Source organism: Procambarus clarkii, chromosome 74 (assembly GCF_040958095.1).
Source record: "Procambarus clarkii isolate CNS0578487 chromosome 74, FALCON_Pclarkii_2.0, whole genome shotgun sequence".
Classification (NCBI taxonomy): Eukaryota; Metazoa; Arthropoda; class Malacostraca; order Decapoda; family Cambaridae; genus Procambarus; species Procambarus clarkii.
This window is the reverse complement of record NC_091223.1, coordinates 10954209-10974208: the sequence shown is the minus strand read 5'-3', so window position 1 is coordinate 10974208 and position 20000 is coordinate 10954209. Positions and strand designations below refer to the sequence as shown.

The following is a 20000-nucleotide window of genomic DNA, read 5'->3' as shown; positions in this document are numbered from 1 at the left end:
AAAAGGGCATACACACACACATATGCTGTATTGTATGCTGTATTGTATGCTGTATTGAGGGTCTGGTAGCTGAGCGGACAGCGCGCAGCACTCGTAATTCTGTGGCCCGTGTTCGATTCCCGGACCAGGTAGAAACAAATGGGCAAAGTTTCTTTCACCCTGATGCCCCTGTTACCTAGCAGTAAATAGGTACCTGGGAGTTAGACAGCTGTTACAGAGCTGCTTCCTGGGGGTGTTTGTGTGTGTGGGAAAAAAATTAGTTAGTAGTTATAGTTGATTGAGTGACAGTTGAGAGGCGGGCCGAAAGAGCAGAGCTCAACCCCCGCAAGAACAAGTAGGTGAATACAACTAGGTGAATTCACTCCTCACTCACTGGCAGACTAAGGACCTAACCTAACCACCAATCATTGCCTGCAGGGTCGAACTCCTGCTCTTGAGTCCTGCCTTTTCCACTGGTGGTAGGGTAATACAATGACTCCCATCGCACTAGACATTTTATCAACATTTAAACCTTCTTTAGTGCACTCAATTTACTCGCTTCCCTCAGCGAAACAGAGGCCTTACATGCCTATAGATCATCATCTGTGATCCCGGTGCCGCGTTTACCACCTGTTGAACGTCGCGTTCTCGTCAACTTTGCCAATACGATTTAAGGATCTTATACGTCACAATCATGTCTGATCTTTACCGTATCACATGTTTGATGTTGCAGCCGCCGAGTTTATCCTGGGGGCTCCAAGGTTGACGTTTTGGGAGTAGTCTTGTGGCCTGTCTCTATTAGCTCGAGTGCTTTTCTGTGTGTTTTTAAGATGAAGGCTCCATACAGGAGCCACATACTCTGCCAACTCCTGGGATGTCAGCCAGCTTTTCAAATGCCGCTGACGTAGTTATCTTGGCATGTTCCTCTGGACTTTGTGTATGTGAGAACCTCCTCAGTGGTAGTGTCAAAAGCTTTCTGATTATCTTGACAAGTTCGGCCCCCCGCATTCTAGTCTATACTGCTTGTTTTCTGTCAGTTGATGGAAGTATTCTAGCAACTGGCCGAGGAATATTTTCTCTTCCCTGAACCCCATAGTGTCTTCTGATTACGCAGGTAATGCTATCTAGGCCTAGATGTTCCACTAGTCTTCATTACTGTTTCTAGAACCGTGAATGGCATGTGTGTGTGTCCTTGATATTAGTCTGTAGGTTAGCATCTCGGGTCTGTCTACTTTCTTATAAAAAGATAAAATATTTGCTACTTACAGCTATCTGGTAGCATCTTACAGTTGTTGTTGTTGAGTTAGGGGCGACGACGATCGTGGGATCGGATGCGCCCCGGCGTACCCGTGAAGGGTGAATCGCAAAGCCAGGAAAGGCGAAATGCTAAGCCCATCTTACAGTTCCACCTCAGCTCTGTGTAGAAGCCATGGACAGATTCTGTTAGCCTTACTGCCCTTACTTTATCAGAGGTTATTTCTGTAACTTCTCTCTGCTGCTGCTATTATATCATGGACTGCTTCACTCGCAACCCCTTCCAGGAGGTTCAGTCTGCTTTAGTCTGCCATTACTCGAGCTCTTCTAGAAATCCTCTTTCCTGCATAATACCTTACTAATTCCCTTGGGTTAGTAGCGATCAGGGTCCGGCAGCGCAAAAGGGTAGGCATGCTATAATTGGTTGGGAAATGCTATTTGCGCATTTAGAGCAAGGGGTGAATAGTAGTGTGAGGGAATGACGGTAACACGAGGTAGACTTTAGAAACACACTGAGTGTCCTGGAGCAGAAGAGACGAAGGTAACCTCTACTAATGAAGGTGATGGGAAAGGAGGTTATATACTATGTCTATTTCTCACAGTATCTTGTATTTCGTAATCATGGCCTCTATGTACTCTCTCTCTCCCATTTTGGGTTGTGGGCTTCAGATCATTTAATTAACCTGTCCATAGAGCTTAGTGCTGTTAGTTCCGATATTAATCTTACTATAAACCTTTGCACTTAATACAGCTGGCTTCATTCTCGAGTAACAATCTGGAATCCCGGGTTCGGTGCTCTTATGACAGAAATGGTTGGGTACGCTTTCTTTCACTTAATGCATCTGTTCACTTAGCATTAAATAGGTACCCCTGGCCTGCTCCACACATGGATGGATAAGATTAGGCATCTCAGGCCTTACAATGCTTAAGTACAGTACTCAAATATTTCTGAGTGGAGGTATGATACCTCTCTCTCTCTCTCTCTCTCTCTCTCCCTCTCTCTCTCTCTCTCTCTCTCTCTCTCTCTCTCTCTCTCTCTCTCTCCCTCTCTCTCTCTCTCTCACACACACACACACACTCCTCCCCACATGAACCTCCATTAATATAACACATATAAAACTATTAAATGATTACCAATAGGTATAAACGTTTCATTCAGCAGCTTAGCAGCGACAAGCCTCCACCACCACCACCACAGTGGAGGGAATTACCTGCACATTTGTGGTTAACTAACGAGAGGTGTCAGCGGCTGGTAATCCCCGCTGGGTAGTGGGGACGGCCGTGATCATTGCCCATACAATTGGTAATTGAAAATCATGCGGATTCGCTAATTAAAAACATTACATATGCTTAAATGGCGGCGGGGGATTGGTGGGACTAATCTTTTTAGACCAGCACTGTGTTAGTGAATAGTGGGGACGGTGGTGTGTGTGTGTGTGTAGTGGGGACGGTGGTGTATGTGTGTGTGTAGTGGGGACGGTGGTGTGTGTGTGTAGTGGGGACGGTGGTGTGTGTGTGTGTAGTGGGGACGGTGGTGTGTGTGTGTAGTGGGGACGGTGGTGTGTGTGTGTGTGTGTAGTGGGGACGGTGGTGTGTGTGTGTAGTGGGGACGGTGGTGTGTGTGTGTGTGTAGTGGGGACGGTGGTGTATGTGTGTGTGTAGTGGGGACGGTGGTGTATGTGTGTGTGTAGTGGGGACGGTGGTGTGTGTGTGTGTGTGTGTAGTGGGGACGGTGGTGTGTGTGTGTGTGTGTGTAGTGGGGACGGTGGTGTGTGTGTGTAGTGGGGACGGTGGTGTATGTGTGTGTGTAGTGGGGACGGTGGTGTGTGTGTGTAGTGGGGACGGTGGTGTGTGTGTGTGTGTAGTGGTGACGGTGGTGTGTGTGTGTGTGTGTAGTGGGGACGGTGGTGTGTGTGTGTGTGTAGTGGGGACGGTGGTGTGTGTGTGTGTAGTGTGGACGGTGGTGTGTGTGTGTGTGTAGTGGGGACGGTGGTGTGTGTGTGTGTGTAGTGGGGACGGTGGTGTGTGTGTGTGTAGTGTGGATGGTGGTGTGTGTGTGTGTGTAGTGGGGACGGTGGTGTGTGTGTGTAGTGGGGACGGTGGTGTGTGTGTGTAGTGGGGACGGTGGTGTGTGTGTGTGTAGTGGGGACGGTGGTGTGTGTGTGTAGTGGGGACGGTGGTGTGTGTGTGTGTGTGTAGTGGGGACGGTGGTGTGTGTGTGTAGTGGGGACGGTGGTGTGTGTGTGTGTGTAGTGGGGACGGTGGTGTATGTGTGTGTGTAGTGGGGACGGTGGTGTATGTGTGTGTGTAGTGGGGACGGTGGTGTGTGTGTGTGTGTGTGTAGTGGGGACGGTGGTGTGTGTGTGTGTGTGTGTAGTGGGGACGGTGGTGTGTGTGTGTAGTGGGGACGGTGGTGTATGTGTGTGTGTAGTGGGGACGGTGGTGTGTGTGTGTAGTGGGGACGGTGGTGTGTGTGTGTGTGTAGTGGTGACGGTGGTGTGTGTGTGTGTGTGTAGTGGGGTCGGTGGTGTGTGTGTGTGTGTAGTGGGGACGGGGGTGTGTGTGTGTGTAGTGTGGACGGTGGTGTGTGTGTGTGTGTAGTGGGGACGGTGGTGTGTGTGTGTGTGTAGTGGGGACGGTGGTGTGTGTGTGTGTAGTGTGGATGGTGGTGTGTGTGTGTGTGTAGTGGGGACGGTGGTGTGTGTGTGTAGTGGGGACGGTGGTGTGTGTGTGTAGTGGGGACGGTGGTGTGTGTGTGTGTAGTGGGGACGGTGGTGTGTGTGTGTAGTGGGGACGGTGGTGTGTGTGTGTGTGTGTAGTGGGGACGGTGGTGTGTGTGTGTAGTGGGGACGGTGGTGTGTGTGTGTGTAGTGGGGAGTAGTAGGGTTGGCGCCACACAGACGAATTTTTTTTTCTGGGAGAAAAATCCCCTGTGCGCCCCAAGGGTTTCAGGTAAATTTAGAAAATCCCCTGTGCGCCCCAAGGGTTTCAGGTAAATTTAGAAATTCGTGTTTGTGAGCCAGGGTTTTTCAGGCGAATTTGGGCAGTCACAGATTTTAGAAGTATGGATTTCTTATGAGAAAAATAATTTCCGAGACTTAGAAGTTTGTTAAAGCCTTATGGGAGAAATTCAAATAACGTGTGTAGCACTTTAGGGCTTCCAGGAGAACTCTACGGACATATTTTACATGTTTTCAACTTACAAAATCGTCTATGTAAGCCTTAGTTATTCATATAAATTTAGAAAATCACCTGTGCGCCCCAAGGGTTTCAGGTCAAAAATCCCCTGTGCGCCCCAAGGGTTTCAGGTCAAATATCCCCTGTGCGCCCCAAGGGTTTTCAGGTGAATTTGGGGAGTCACAGATTTAGAATTAGGGAATTCTTATAATGAAAAATAATGTCATACGAGTTTGCTAAAGTTCTTATAAGAAAAATAATTTCCGAGACTTAGAAGTTTGTTAAGGCCTTATGGGAGAAATTCAAATAACATGTGTAGCACTTTAGGGCTTCCAGGAGAACTCTACGGACATATTTTACGTGTTTTCAACTTACAAAATCGTCTATGTAAGCCTTAGTTATTCATATAAATTTAGAAAATCACCTGTGTAAGTCATTGTTTTCAGGGTTTCGTACATCACACCCCCCTCCCTCTCCCCCTTACCTCGCAATCTGTCGCATCACCTTTATTTACTTTGCGCCCAGCCAGTCAGTCGGCTCTTAATCTTATCTTATCTTATCCATAATATCTGGACCGTCCCTCCTCTCTCTCTCTCTCTCTCTCCTTTCATTCAGTTCAACTATTTTCCAACATCGTATGTTTGCTCCTTTTCATTAAGCAAGTCAGTATGTTTGCTCCTTTTCATTAAGCAAGTCAGTTTTACACAAATAAATCATGTTAGTAAGCAAGTTCTAGCTCACGTTCCCCACCTTAGTCCCCTGTCGTATAAAGAATACTATCATTCCAATCCCTCTAAAATTTAAAAATAATCATATTTCAAATGTAGTTCAATACAGTAATTAGTTACCAAGCTCCAGCTCTTGTCCTCCGCCTTAGCTCTCTCTCGTATCTTCGTTAGTATCAGTCCAATTTCCCTGAAATTTCTACCCTCTGTATTTCAGACATAGTTTAGTAAATGCAAACAATTATCAAACTCTAGCTCTTGTCCCCAGCTTAGTTCATTTGTACAAAATCATTAGTAACAGTCCAAATTTCCCTGAAATTTCTACCCTCTGTATTTCAGACATAGTTTAGTAAATGCAAACAATTATCAAACTCTAGCTCTTGTCCCCAGCTTAGTTCATTTGTACAAAATCATTAGTAACAGTCCAAATTCCCTGAAATTTCTACCCTCTGTATTTCAGACACCGTAAATAAGATCAAAACAGTTACCAAGCTCCAGCTCTTGTCCTCCGCCTTAGCTCTCTCTCGTATCTTCGTTAGTAACAGATCAATTCCCCTGAAATTTCTACCCTCTGTATTTCAGACACCGTAAATAAAATCAAAATAGTTATCGAGCTCCAGCTCTCGTCCCCGCCTTAATTCTCTTTCGTATCTTTATAAATAACCCATCAATTTCCCTAAAATTAAAAAGCCGACATACTTCAAAGTTAGTAAATAAGATCAAGTCAGTTACTGAGCTCCAGCTCTCGTCCCCGCCTTAGTTCTCTTTCATATCTTTGTAAATAAACCATCAATTTCCCTGAAATTTTTACCCTCTGTATTTCAGACATAGTAAATATGAAAGTAAACAATTATAAAACTCTAGCTCTTGTCCTCTGTCCAAGCTCACTTTTGTAAAATCATTACTCTCAGTCCAAATCACCCAACTACATTTTCAGACATAGTAAATAAAAACCAGTTCAGTTATCAAGTTTCAACTCTTGTGCCCCAGCTTAGTTCATTTGTACAAGTTCTTTATTTTCCAACTAAATCACCCTGAGATTTAAGATCACCGTATTTCTAACGTAGTAAAATTAATCGGGGCATTAACCAAGCTCCATTCCCTCTGCCTTAGATCATCAGACATAAATATTTTCGATCAAGTCCGTCTCCAGCTTAACTCTTACCCTTTCCCTCCCTTACCTTCTCATCCCCAACTTATCCAAACCTTCAATAATCGTACTGTATTTGCATATTTTCTCTATATTCACTGTGTTCTTCGTATTCTCATCCGTGTTCACTCCATGTTCTTCAAAATGTTCACAGTCCCATTCAGTTCATATTTTCACAAGTATCTCCATTTTTTATGTAATCTTTCTCTTAGTCTCATTATGTTCTCTACAAATTCTAGTCATATTTTCTATGTTTTCATATTCATCACATGTTCTCTTTACAACTTTTATACTCAATATTCATGCTAACTTCCATATTTTGTGTTCTTTGTCAATATTCATGTTCTCAATGTTCTTAGCTTGTTCTTCACATGTTCAGTGTTCATTCTTTGTATTCCCTATGTTCCTTATCATGTTTTCATATTCTCTATAAGTTCATATTCCCTGCATGTTCACTCTATTCATCAACTGTTTCTTACATGTTTTCTGTGTTCACCGTATGTTCACTGTGTTCATTCCCTTACTTAACCTCAATTTTTTATGTTCTTTGTTTCTTCCATTCACTAACTAGTTCTTTGTCAAATAATATTATACTGCATTACAGTTCCCTCAACAATTTTAGTCACCAAGTTTTTATTTGCAAAACTATGTCAAAGTAATTCTCGTAGTCAACTTAATAGTTCTACCAACCCCGTTCTTAAACAAATCTACACTTTATTCAGTTCCAAATTTACAAAGACAAACCTTTCTTGTAACTTCTTAACTAAAAATCTTTCGCCAATCAACTGAAACATAGTCACTTTCCTCATTTCTCAACTAAACTTATTATCCAGTCAACTAAAAATAGTCAGAAATAGCCTCGTTCAACACTGTTCTTAACTAAAACAACCTTTCTCTTAGCTAAAAATTGTCAAAGGAAACTTTTTCAGCACTTTCTTAACAGGCGCTATGTTTCATCAAGAAAAATTGTCAAAGGAAACTTTCCAAACTGTTCATAACTAGCTTTTATCCATCGTCAATCAACTAAAAATAATAACTTTCATCATTTCTTAACTAAACTTATTCCCCCAGTCATCAGAAAATAACAGTGTTCTTCATGTTTCATTGTCATTTCATAACTAAAATTAACCATCAATCAACAGAAAAAGCCATGTTCATCATGTTTTGTCTTTTTGCTTAACTAAAATTATGTTTTTTCAAGTAAGAAAAAATAACCAAAGATATCTTTCATAGCTGTTCTTAACTGACATTATACTTTGGGGAGCACAAAAATAGTCTCCCTCGTCATGTTTTATCTTTTCCTTAACTAAAGTATTCATCAGTCAACTAAAAAAATAGTTACTTCATCATGTTTCCTTGTCATTTCTTAACTGAAATATCACTTCGCTCATTTAAAATAGTCATGTGTAACCTCTTTCCAACACTGTTCTAACTAAAGCAACCTTTCACATCGCTAAAATAGTTACTTCATCATGTTTCCTTGTCATTTCTTAACTGAAATATCACTTCTCTCATCTGAAATAGTCATGTGTAGCCTCTTTCCAACACTGTTCTTAACTAAAGTAGCCTTTCACTTCGCTAAAATAGTCATATTCATCGTTGTTCCTAACTAAAATATATGTCGTTAAGTAAGAAATATAGTCAAAAACACTCTTCCAGACATCAAGGACTCACTCTCGTTCATCAAAGTTGTTTCAAAGACATCAAAGTTATTCAAAGAGCTAACAAAAGTTATTCTCAGAGTCACCTTCGTTCTTCAGAGAAACTTTCCAAAACATCTTTATTCATCAAAGTTATTCTCAGAGGCATAAAAGTCATTCTCAGAGCTATCAAACTTGTTCTCAAAGTCATCAAACTTATTCACAGAGTCATCAAAGTTAATCTAAGACATCATTTTTCATCAAAGATATTCTCTCTAAACCGTCAATGTTCTTCTCTAAGACATAAAAGTTATTCTCAGACTCACCTTCGTTCGTCAGAGAAACTTTCAAAACATCTTTGTTCATCAAACTTGTTTTCAAAGTCATCAAAAGTTAATCTAAGACATCTTCTTTCATCAAAGTTATTTTCAGAGACATCTAAAGTTATTCTCAGAGCTATCAAACTTGTTCTCAGAGTCATCAAATGTTATTCTCGAAGTCATCAAAGTTATTTTCAGAGACATCTAAAGTTAATTTCTATGTTATAAAGTTATTCTCAGAGACATCTAAAGTTAATCTTGGTCATCAAAGTTGTTCTCTAAACATCAATGTTGTTCTCCAAGACATCAAAGATGTTCTCAAAATCATAAAAGTTATTCCCAGAGCTATCAAAGTTAATCTCAGAGTTATCCAAAGATATTCTCATGTCCACAAAAGTTATTCCAAGAGACGTCAAAGTTGTTTCAAAGACATCAAAGTTAATCTCAGAGTTATCCAAAGACATTCTCAGAGACATCTAAAGTTATTCTCTAAGACATCAAAGTTGTTCTAAGAGTTATCAAAAGTTATTCTCAGTCATGATATGTTATTCTCTAACTCACTTCCATTCATCAAAGACATTCTCTAAGTCCTGAAAGTTATTCTCTAAGACAACAAAGTCTTTCTCAGAGCTACCAAAGATGTTCTCTAAATCATAAAAGTTAATCTTAACTCACCTTCGTTCATTAGAGAAACTTTCCAATCCATATTCGTTGACCAGAGTTATTCTCAGAGTCATCAAAGCGATCTCTAATTCATCTTCGTTCTCCAAAGTTGTTCTCTAAGACACCTTCATTCATCAAAGAAACTCTCCTTCTTCCATCATGTTATTCTTTAAGACATCTTCAGTCATAAAATTTTCTCTCCAAAATGTAACTAGTTCAGCTTTTCATACCAAACCTGCATTTCTGTTAAAACATATTTTCTTAGTTGCTTTACCCTAAAACTGTTCTCTGAACTACACTGTTCAAACCTACGTAACCTATCCTCTCCACCCAATGTTACTTAGTTAACGTAACGTTCCTAAACCTAGCTTTACCTATCCTAACATACCTTACCTTACCTTCCCTATCTTACCTAACTTTACCTATCCTAACATAACTTACCTTACCTTCCCTAACTTAACCTAACTTTACCTATCCTAACTTAACTTGCCTTTCATAACCTAACTTTACCTATCCTAACATAACTTACCTTACCTTCCCTATCTTACCTAACTTTACCTATCCTAACATAACTTACCTTACCTTCCCTAACTTAACCTAACTTTACCTATCCTAACTTAACTTACCTTTCATAACCTAACTTTACCTAACATAACTTACCTTACCTTCCCTAACTTAACCTAACTTTACCTAACATAACTTACCTTACCTTCCCTAACTTAACCTAACTTTACCTATCCTAACTTAACTTACCTAACTTATTCTGCTTAACATAACTTACCTTCATATCTTACCTAACTTTACCTATCCTATCCTAACCTAACTTGTCTTACCTAACTTAATCTTACTTTCCCAAACTGATGTATCCTAACTTATCTAGTCCAACCAGACATGATCTAACTTAAGTATTCCTTCTTGTCTTTGTATTTCGTCAATCATTGTCTCATATTCATTTACTCATTTCATTAGTTAATTTCTCAAATGGTCACTTATGCATTTCAAGTGCTATTTGTTAGAGATTGGATATTTAAGCATTTCAAAGAATTTTTGTTATATATGGGCATTTACTCATTTCAAGGGATAATTTCTCAAATGGACGTTTTTGCATTTCAAGTGTTATTTGTTTAAGATTGGGTATTTAACCATTTCAAAGGATTTTGTTATATATGGGAACTTACTCGTTTCAAGGGCTAATTTCTCAAATGGTCATTTTTGCAGATCAAGGGTTATTTGTTAAAGTTCATCAAGTTGCCCATAAGTTGTATTAGTAGGTTCTATCTTATGTTCTTATTCCCCAACCCCTTAACCTAACCTCTTGTAATCTTAGTGTATTTGGTAGGTTCTATCATATGTTCTTATTCCCCTAACCTTTCAGATGTAGTTTGTTGAATATATTATCCTTTTCCTAACCTTTCAGATGTAGTTTGTTGAATATATTATCTTTTTCCTAACCTTTCAGATGTAGTTTTGTTTCTCCTTTTTGTATATTTTTACCCAAACCCACCATCCCACTTATCCTTCTTTCCTTCTTTACTTTGTTTTCACATATAAGTTCATTCTTTATCATAGTAATAATAAAAATTACAATAGTAAAGTCTCAGATCTACTGAGACTTGAAATTGAGAAACAAGAGCTCAAGGGAGTGAGAGCATGAAAGAAGAGCAAGGAGTAAGAGAGAGGGGGCGGAAGAAAATGTGACCAAAGAAGAGAGAATGAGAGAGAGTGTGGGCATGGGAGCACTAAGACTTGAATTGAGAAAAAGAAAAACTAAGTGAATGAGAATGAGAGTGTGAGAATGGGAGCAATAAGACTTGAATTGAGAAAAAGAAAAACTAAGTGAATGAGAATGAGGGTGTGAGAATGGGAGCAATAAGACTTGAATTTGAGAAACAAGAGAGCATTTGAGCAAATGAGGGAGAGAGAGAGAGGGGAGGAAGAGAGAGAATAAGGGAGAGAGATAGAAAAGGAGGGTTAGAAGGAGTAGGAGAATCAAAGTAAAGAAGGAAAGATGGTTTGGGTAAAAATATACAAAAGGAGAAACAAAACTACATCTGAAAGGTTAGGAAAAAGATAATATATTCAACAAACTACATCTGAAAGGTTAGGAAAAGGATAATATATTCAACAAACTACATCTGAAAGGTTAGGGGAATAAGAACATATGATAGAACCTACCAAATACACTAAGATTACAAGAGGTTAGGTTAAGGGGTTGGGGAATAAGAACATAAGATAGAACCTACTAATACAACTTATGGGCAACTTGATGAACTTTAACAAATAACCCTTGATCTGCAAAAATGACCATTTGAGAAATTAGCCCTTGAAACGAGTAAGTTCCCATATATAACAAAATCCTTTGAAATGGTTAAATACCCAATCTTAAACAAATAACACTTGAAATGCAAAAACGTCCATTTGAGAAATTATCCCTTGAAATGAGTAAATGCCCATATATAACAAAAATTCTTTGAAATGCTTAAATATCCAATCTCTAACAAATAGCACTTGAAATGCATAAGTGACCATTTGAGAAATTAACTAATGAAATGAGTAAATGAATATGAGACAATGATTGACGAAATACAAAGACAAGAAGGAATACTTAAGTTAGATCATGTCTGGTTGGACTAGATAAGTTAGGATACATCAGTTTGGGAAAGTAAGATTAAGTTAGGTAAGACAAGTTAGGTTAGGATAGGATAGGTAAAGTTAGGTAAGATATGAAGGTAAGTTATGTTAAGCAGAATAAGTTAGGTAAGTTAAGTTAGGATAGGTAAAGTTAGGTTAAGTTAGGGAAGGTAAGGTAAGTTATGTTAGGTAAAGTTAGGTTAAGTTAGGGAAGGTAAGGTAAGTTATGTTAGGTAAAGTTAGGTTATGAAAGGTAAGTTAAGTTAGGATAGGTAAAGTTAGGTTAAGTTAGGGAAGGTAAGGTAAGTTATGTTAGGATAGGTAAAGTTAGGTAAGATAGGGAAGGTAAGGTAAGTTATGTTAGGATAGGTAAAGTTAGGTTATGAAAGGCAAGTTAAGTTAGGATAGGTAAAGTTAGGTTAAGTTAGGGAAGGTAAGGTAAGTTATGTTAGGATAGGTAAAGTTAGGTAAGATAGGGAAGGTAAGGTAAGGTATGTTAGGATAGGTAAAGCTAGGTTTAGGAACGTTACGTTAACTAAGTAACATTGGGTGGAGAGGATAGGTTACGTAGGTTTGAACAGTGTAGTTCAGAGAACAGTTTTAGGGTAAAGCAACTAAGAAAATATGTTTTAACAGAAATGCAGGTTTGGTATGAAAAGCTGAACTAGTTACATTTTGGAGAGAAAATTTTATGACTGAAGATGTCTTAAAGAATAACATGATGGAAGAAGGAGAGTTTCTTTGATGAATGAAGGTGTCTTAGAGAACAACTTTGGAGAACGAAGATGAATTAGAGATCGCTTTGATGACTCTGAGAATAACTCTGGTCAACGAATATGGATTGGAAAGTTTCTCTAATGAACGAAGGTGAGTTAAGATTAACTTTTATGATTTAGAGAACATCTTTGGTAGCTCTGAGAAAGACTTTGTTGTCTTAGAGAATAACTTTCAGGACTTAGAGAATGTCTTTGATGAATGGAAGTGAGTTAGAGAATAACATATCATGACTGAGAATAACTTTTGATAACTCTTAGAACAACTTTGATGTCTTAGAGAATAACTTTAGATGTCTCTGAGAATGTCTTTGGATAACTCTGAGATTAACTTTGATGTCTTTGAAACAACTTTGACGTCTCTTGGAATAACTTTTGTGGACATGAGAATATCTTTGGATAACTCTGAGATTAACTTTGATAGCTCTGGGAATAACTTTTATGATTTTGAGAACATCTTTGATGTCTTGGAGAACAACATTGATGTTTAGAGAACAACTTTGATGACCAAGATTAACTTTAGATGTCTCTGAGAATAACTTTATAACATAGAAATTAACTTTAGATGTCTCTGAAAATAACTTTGATGACTTCGAGAATAACATTTGATGACTCTGAGAACAAGTTTGATAGCTCTGAGAATAACTTTAGATGTCTCTGAAAATAACTTTGATGAAAGAAGATGTCTTAGATTAACTTTTGATGACTTTGAAAACAAGTTTGATGAACAAAGATGTTTTGAAAGTTTCTCTGACGAACGAAGGTGAGTCTGAGAATAACTTTTATGTCTTAGAGAAGAACATTGACGGTTTAGAGAGAATATCTTTGATGAAAAATGATGTCTTAGATTAACTTTGATGACTCTGTGAATAAGTTTGATGACTTTGAGAACAAGTTTGATAGCTCTGAGAATGACTTTTATGCCTCTGAGAATAACTTTGATGAATAAAGATGTTTTGGAAAGTTTCTCTGAAGAACGAAGGTGACTCTGAGAATAACTTTTGTTAGCTCTTTGAATAACTTTGATGTCTTTGAAACAACTTTGATGAACGAGAGTGAGTCCTTGATGTCTGGAAGAGTGTTTTTGACTATATTTCTTACTTAACGACATATATTTTAGTTAGGAACAACGATGAATATGACTATTTTAGCGAAGTGAAAGGCTACTTTAGTTAAGAACAGTGTTGGAAAGAGGCTACACATGACTATTTCAGATGAGAGAAGTGATATTTCAGTTAAGAAATGACAAGGAAACATGATGAAGTAACTATTTTAGCGATGTGAAAGGTTGCTTTAGTTAGAACAGTGTTGGAAAGAGGTTACACATGACTATTTTAAATGAGCGAAGTGATATTTCAGTTAAGAAATGACAAGGAAACATGATGAAGTAACTATTTTTTTAGTTGACTGATGAATACTTTAGTTAAGGAAAAGATAAAACATGACGAGGGAGACTATTTTTGTGCTCCCCAAAGTATAATGTCAGTTAAGAACAGCTATGAAAGATATCTTTGGTTATTTTTTCTTACTTGAAAAAACATAATTTTAGTTAAGCAAAAAGACAAAACATGATGAACATGGCTTTTTCTGTTGATTGATGGTTAATTTTAGTTATGAAATGACAATGAAACATGAAGAACACTGTTATTTTCTGATGACTGGGGGAATAAGTTTAGTTAAGAAATGATGAAAGTTATTATTTTTAGTTGATTGACGATGGATAAAAGCTAGTTATGAACAGTTTGGAAAGTTTCCTTTGACAATTTTTCTTGATGAAACATAGCGCCTGTTAAGAAAGTGCTGAAAAAGTTTCCTTTGACAATTTTTAGCTAAGAGAAAGGTTGTTTTAGTTAAGAACAGTGTTGAACGAGGCTATTTCTGACTATTTTTAGTTGACTGGATAATAAGTTTAGTTGAGAAATGAGGAAAGTGACTATGTTTCAGTTGATTGGCGAAAGATTTTTAGTTAAGAAGTTACAAGAAAGGTTTGTCTTTGTAAATTTGGAACTGAATAAAGTGTAGATTTGTTTAAGAACGGGGTTGGTAGAACTATTAAGTTGACTACGAGAATTACTTTGACATAGTTTTGCAAATAAAAACTTGGTGACTAAAATTGTTGAGGGAACTGTAATGCAGTATAATATTATTTGACAAAGAACTAGTTAGTGAATGGAAGAAACAAAGAACATAAAAAATTGAGGTTAAGTAAGGGAATGAACACAGTGAACATACGGTGAACACAGAAAACATGTAAGAAACAGTTGATGAATAGAGTGAACATGCAGGGAATATGAACTTATAGAGAATATGAAAACATGATAAGGAACATAGGGAATACAAAGAATGAACACTGAACATGTGAAGAACAAGCTAAGAACATTGAGAACATGAATATTGACAAAGAACACAAAATATGGAAGTTAGCATGAATATTGAGTATAAAAGTTGTAAAGAGAACATGTGATGAATATGAAAACATAGAAAATATGACTAGAATTTGTAGAGAACATAATGAGACTAAGAGAAAGATTACATAAAAAATGGAGATACTTGTGAAAATATGAACTGAATGGGACTGTGAACATTTTGAAGAACATGGAGTGAACACGGATGAGAATACGAAGAACACAGTGAATATAGAGAAAATATGCAAATACAGTACGATTATTGAAGGTTTGGATAAGTTGGGGATGAGAAGGTAAGGGAGGGAAAGGGTAAGAGTTAAGCTGGAGACGGACTTGATCGAAAATATTTATGTCTGATGATCTAAGGCAGAGGGAATGGAGCTTGGTTAATGCCCCGATTAATTTTACTACGTTAGAAATACGGTGATCTTAAATCTCAGGGTGATTTAGTTGGAAAATAAAGAACTTGTACAAATGAACTAAGCTGGGGCACAAGAGTTGAAACTTGATAACTGAACTGGTTTTTATTTACTATGTCTGAAAATGTAGTTGGGTGATTTGGACTGAGAGTAATGATTTTACAAAAGTGAGCTTGGACAGAGGACAAGAGCTAGAGTTTTATAATTGTTTACTTTCATATTTACTATGTCTGAAATACAGAGGGTAAAAATTTCAGGGAAATTGATGGTTTATTTACAAAGATATGAAAGAGAACTAAGGCGGGGACGAGAGCTGGAGCTCAGTAACTGACTTGATCTTATTTACTAACTTTGAAGTATGTCGGCTTTTTAATTTTAGGGAAATTGATGGGTTATTTATAAAGATACGAAAGAGAATTAAGGCGGGGACGAGAGCTGGAGCTCGATAACTATTTTGATTTTATTTACGGTGTCTGAAATACAGAGGGTAGAAATTTCAGGGGAATTGATCTGTTACTAACGAAGATACGAGAGAGAGCTAAGGCGGAGGACAAGAGCTGGAGCTTGGTAACTGTTTTGATCTTATTTACGGTGTCTGAAATACAGAGGGTAGAAATTTCAGGGAATTTGGACTGTTACTAATGATTTTGTACAAATGAACTAAGCTGGGGACAAGAGCTAGAGTTTGATAATTGTTTGCATTTACTAAACTATGTCTGAAATACAGAGGGTAGAAATTTCAGGGAAATTTGGACTGTTACTAATGATTTTGTACAAATGAACTAAGCTGGGGACAAGAGCTAGAGTTTGATAATTGTTTGCATTTACTAAACTATGTCTGAAATACAGAGGGTAGAAATTTCAGGGAAATTGGACTGATACTAACGAAGATACGAGAGAGAGCTAAGGCGGAGGACAAGAGCTGGAGCTTGGTAACTAATTACTGTATTGAACTACATTTGAAATATGATTATTTTTAAATTTTAGAGGGATTGGAATGATAGTATTCTTTATACGACAGGGGACTAAGGTGGGGAACGTGAGCTAGAACTTGCTTACTAACATGATTTATTTGTGTAAAACTGACTTGCTTAATGAAAAGGAGCAAACATACTGACTTGCTTAATGAAAAGGAGCAAACATACGATGTTGGAAAATAGTTGAACTGAATGAAAGGAGAGAGAGAGAGAGAGAGAGGAGGGACGGTCCAGATATTATGGATAAGATAAGATAAGATTAAGAGCCGACTGACTGGCTGGGCGCAAAGTAAATAAAGGTGATGCGACAGATTGCGAGGTAAGGGGGAGAGGGAGGGGGGTGTGATGTACGAAACCCTGAAAACAATGACTTACACAGGTGATTTTCTAAATTTATATGAATAACTAAGGCTTACATAGACGATTTTGTAAGTTGAAAACATGTAAAATATGTCCGTAGAGTTCTCCTGGAAGCCCTAAAGTGCTACACATGTTATTTGAATTTCTCCCATAAGGCCTTAACAAACTTCTAAGTCTCGGAAATTATTTTTCTTATAAGAACTTTAGCAAACTCGTATGACATTATTTTTCATTATAAGAATTCCCTAATTCTAAATCTGTGACTCCCCAAATTCACCTGAAAACCCTTGGGGCGCACAGGGGATATTTGACCTGAAACCCTTGGGGCGCACAGGGGATTTTTGACCTGAAACCCTTGGGGCGCACAGGTGATTTTCTAAATTTATATGAATAACTAAGGCTTACATAGACGATTTTGTAAGTTGAAAACATGTAAAATATGTCCGTAGAGTTCTCCTGGAAGCCCTAAAGTGCTACACACGTTATTTGAATTTCTCCCATAAGGCTTTAACAAACTTCTAAGTCTCGGAAATTATTTTTCTCATAAGAAATCCATACTTCTAAAATCTGTGACTGCCCAAATTCGCCTGAAAAACCCTGGCTCACAAACACGAATTTCTAAATTTACCTGAAACCCTTGGGGCGCACAGGGGATTTTCTAAATTTACCTGAAACCCTTGGGGCGCACAGGGGATTTTTCTCCCAGAAAAAAAAATTCGTCTGTGTGGCGCCAACCCTACTACTGTGGGGACGGTGGTGTGTGTGTGTAGTGGGGACGGTGGTGTGTGTGTGTGTAGTGGGGACGGTGGTGTGTGTGTGTGTAGTGTGGACGGTGGTGTGTGTGTGTGTAGTGTGGACGGTGGTGTGTGTGTGTAGTGGGGACGGTGGTGTGTGTGTGTAGTGGGGACGGTGGTGTGTGTGTGTGTGTGTAGTGGGGACGGTGGTGTGTGTGTGTGTGTGTAGTGTGGACGGTGGTGTGTGTGTGTGTAGTGTGGACGGTGGTGTGTGTGTGTAGTGGGGACGGTGGTGTGTGTGTGTAGTGGGGACGGTGGTGTGTGTGTGTGTAGTGGGGACGGTGGTGTGTGTGTGTGTGTAGTGGGGATGGTGGTGGTGTGTGTGTGTGTAGTGGGGACGGTGGTGTGTGTGTGTGTGTAGTGGGGACGGTGGTGTGTGTGTGTGTGTGTAGTGGGGACGGTGGTGTGTGTGTGTGTGTGTAGTGGGGACGGTGGTGTGTGTGTGTGTGTGTAGTGGGGACGGTGGTGTGTGTGTGTGTAGTGGGGACGGTGGTGTGTGTGTGTGTGTGTAGTGGGGACGGTGGTGTGTGTGTGTGTAGTGGGGACAGTGGTGTGTGTGTGTGTGTAGTGTGGACGGTGGTGTGTGTGTGTAGTGGGGACGGTGGTGTGTGTGTGTGTAGTGGGGACGGTGGTGTGTGTGTGTAGTGGGGACGGTGGTATGTGTGTGTGTGTAGTGGGGACGGTGGTGTGTGTGTGTGTGTGTGTAGTGGGGACGGTGGTGTGTGTGTGTGTAGTGGGGACGGTGGTGTGTGTGTGTGTAGTGGGGACGGTGGTGTGTGTGTGTGTGTAGTGGGGACGGTGGTGTGTGTGTGTAGTGGGGACGGTGGTGTGTGTGTGTAGTGGGGACGGTGGTGTGTGTGTGTAGTGGGGACGGTGGTGTGTGTGTGTAGTGGGGACGGTGGTGTGTGTGTAGTGGGGACGGTGGTGTGTGTGTGTAGTGGGGACGGTGGTGTGTGTGTAGTGGGGACGGTGGTGTGTGTGTGTGTAGTGTGGACGGTGGTGTGTGTGTGTAGTGGGGACGGTGGTGTGTGTGTGTAGTGGGGACGGTGGTGTGTGTGTGTGTGTGTGTGTAGTGGGGACGGTGGTGTGTGTGTGTAGTGGGGACGGTGGTGTGTGTGTAGTGGGGACGGTGGTGTGTGTGTGTAGTGGGGACGGTGGTGTGTGTGTGTGTAGTGGGGACGGTGGTGTGTGTGTGTGTAGTGGGGACGGTGGTGTGTGTGTGTGTGTAGTGGGGACGGTGGTGTGTGTGTGTGTAGTGGGGACGGTGGTGTGTGTGTGTGTAGTGGGGACGGTGGTGTGTGTGTGTGTAGTGGGGACGGTGGTGTGTGTGTGTGTAGTGGGGACGGTGGTGTGTGTGTGTGTAGTGGGGACGGTGGTGTGTGTGTGTGTAGTGGGGACGGTGGTGTGTGTGTGTGTAGTGGGGACGGTGGTGTGTGTGTGTGTAGTGGGGACGGTGGTGTGTGTGTGTGTAGTGGGGACGGTGGTGTGTGTGTGTAGTGGGGACGGTGGTGTGTGTGTGTGTAGTGGGGACGGTGGTGTGTGTGTGTGTAGTGGGGACGGTGGTGTGTGTGTGTGTAGTGGGGACGGTGGTGTGTGTGTGTGTAGTGGGGACGGTGGTGTGTGTGTGTGTAGTGGGGACGGTGGTGTGTGTGTGTGTGTGTAGTGGGGACGGTGGTGTGTGTTTATCACCCTGTCACTAACTAAATCCCTTTTAAGTGCTCTATATATAATAATATATATTATATATTGTTATATAAACGTTGCTATACGACGTTTGTTAAACGATTTGGCGGGTCGTATTCCGGGGAAAATTAAAAGGACCTGCCCAAAATTTTATGGGTGCTAGTGGCTTTACAAGAATATAAGGACCATTGTATATATATATATATATATATATATATATATATATATATATATATATATATATATATATATATATATATATATATATATATACTTAAAAGACACGTATATTTCACCTTTCACTTTTACTTAGAAGAAGGGCTCCAATCTGGCCTATTAGTCATGTGTGTACTCATTCCTTGGGCTTGAATAACAGATACAAATATCTCCATCAAGAAATATATAAGTTCCTCACCTCACATTGTGTCCCTCGTCCCTCAGTCATATCACGGTGACCTTACAACACTGTTGTGGGTCGTGGGGCCCCGCCACTAACAACATCTGTCTTTAGGTCCTCGAAATTAGACAGGTACTCCTGCAGTCTCTTCAATGTTTGCTGCTACTTGAAGTCCCACTCAATGTCTGTGAAGTTCCACTAGATGGCTTCACAAAAATAAAAACGTGTAGCTCCACTCTCCTCGAAGATCCACACTACCACTTAAGTTCAACTTGAAGTTCTTGAAGTTATACCATATAATCTTCACCAGACACGAGGCTCCTCCCACACAACCCTATAATTCCATTACAAAACCATAACATGTTTTTTTTATAAAACATCAATAACCAATATATATGTTTACATTAATCTGGCCATCCGACGCCTCACGCCGCGCCGGTCTTGCCGTGATGGGTACTCCCCCACTCTGGACGAGTCCACACTGATATCATCCTCCGACGGGGGGTCAAGACTCCCCCCACCGCAGTCACTCACTGACCTCAGGCAGGTAAGTATGTGTCGCTCTTACATAGGCTTCAGGCCGTCCCTAATATCGTTCACGATCACTGAGAAATGTCGCACGTCGTCCTGGGCAGCTTCCTCACCAATCGTAC

At 39.9% G+C, this 20000-nt stretch overlaps 1 protein-coding gene across 11 annotated transcripts in view; it reads right to left on the bottom strand.

The window, feature by feature from the left end:
* Positions 1-20000, bottom strand: part of LOC123767372 (uncharacterized) — a 648238-nt gene that overhangs the window by 576484 nt on the left and 51754 nt on the right. The window lies entirely within an intron of this gene.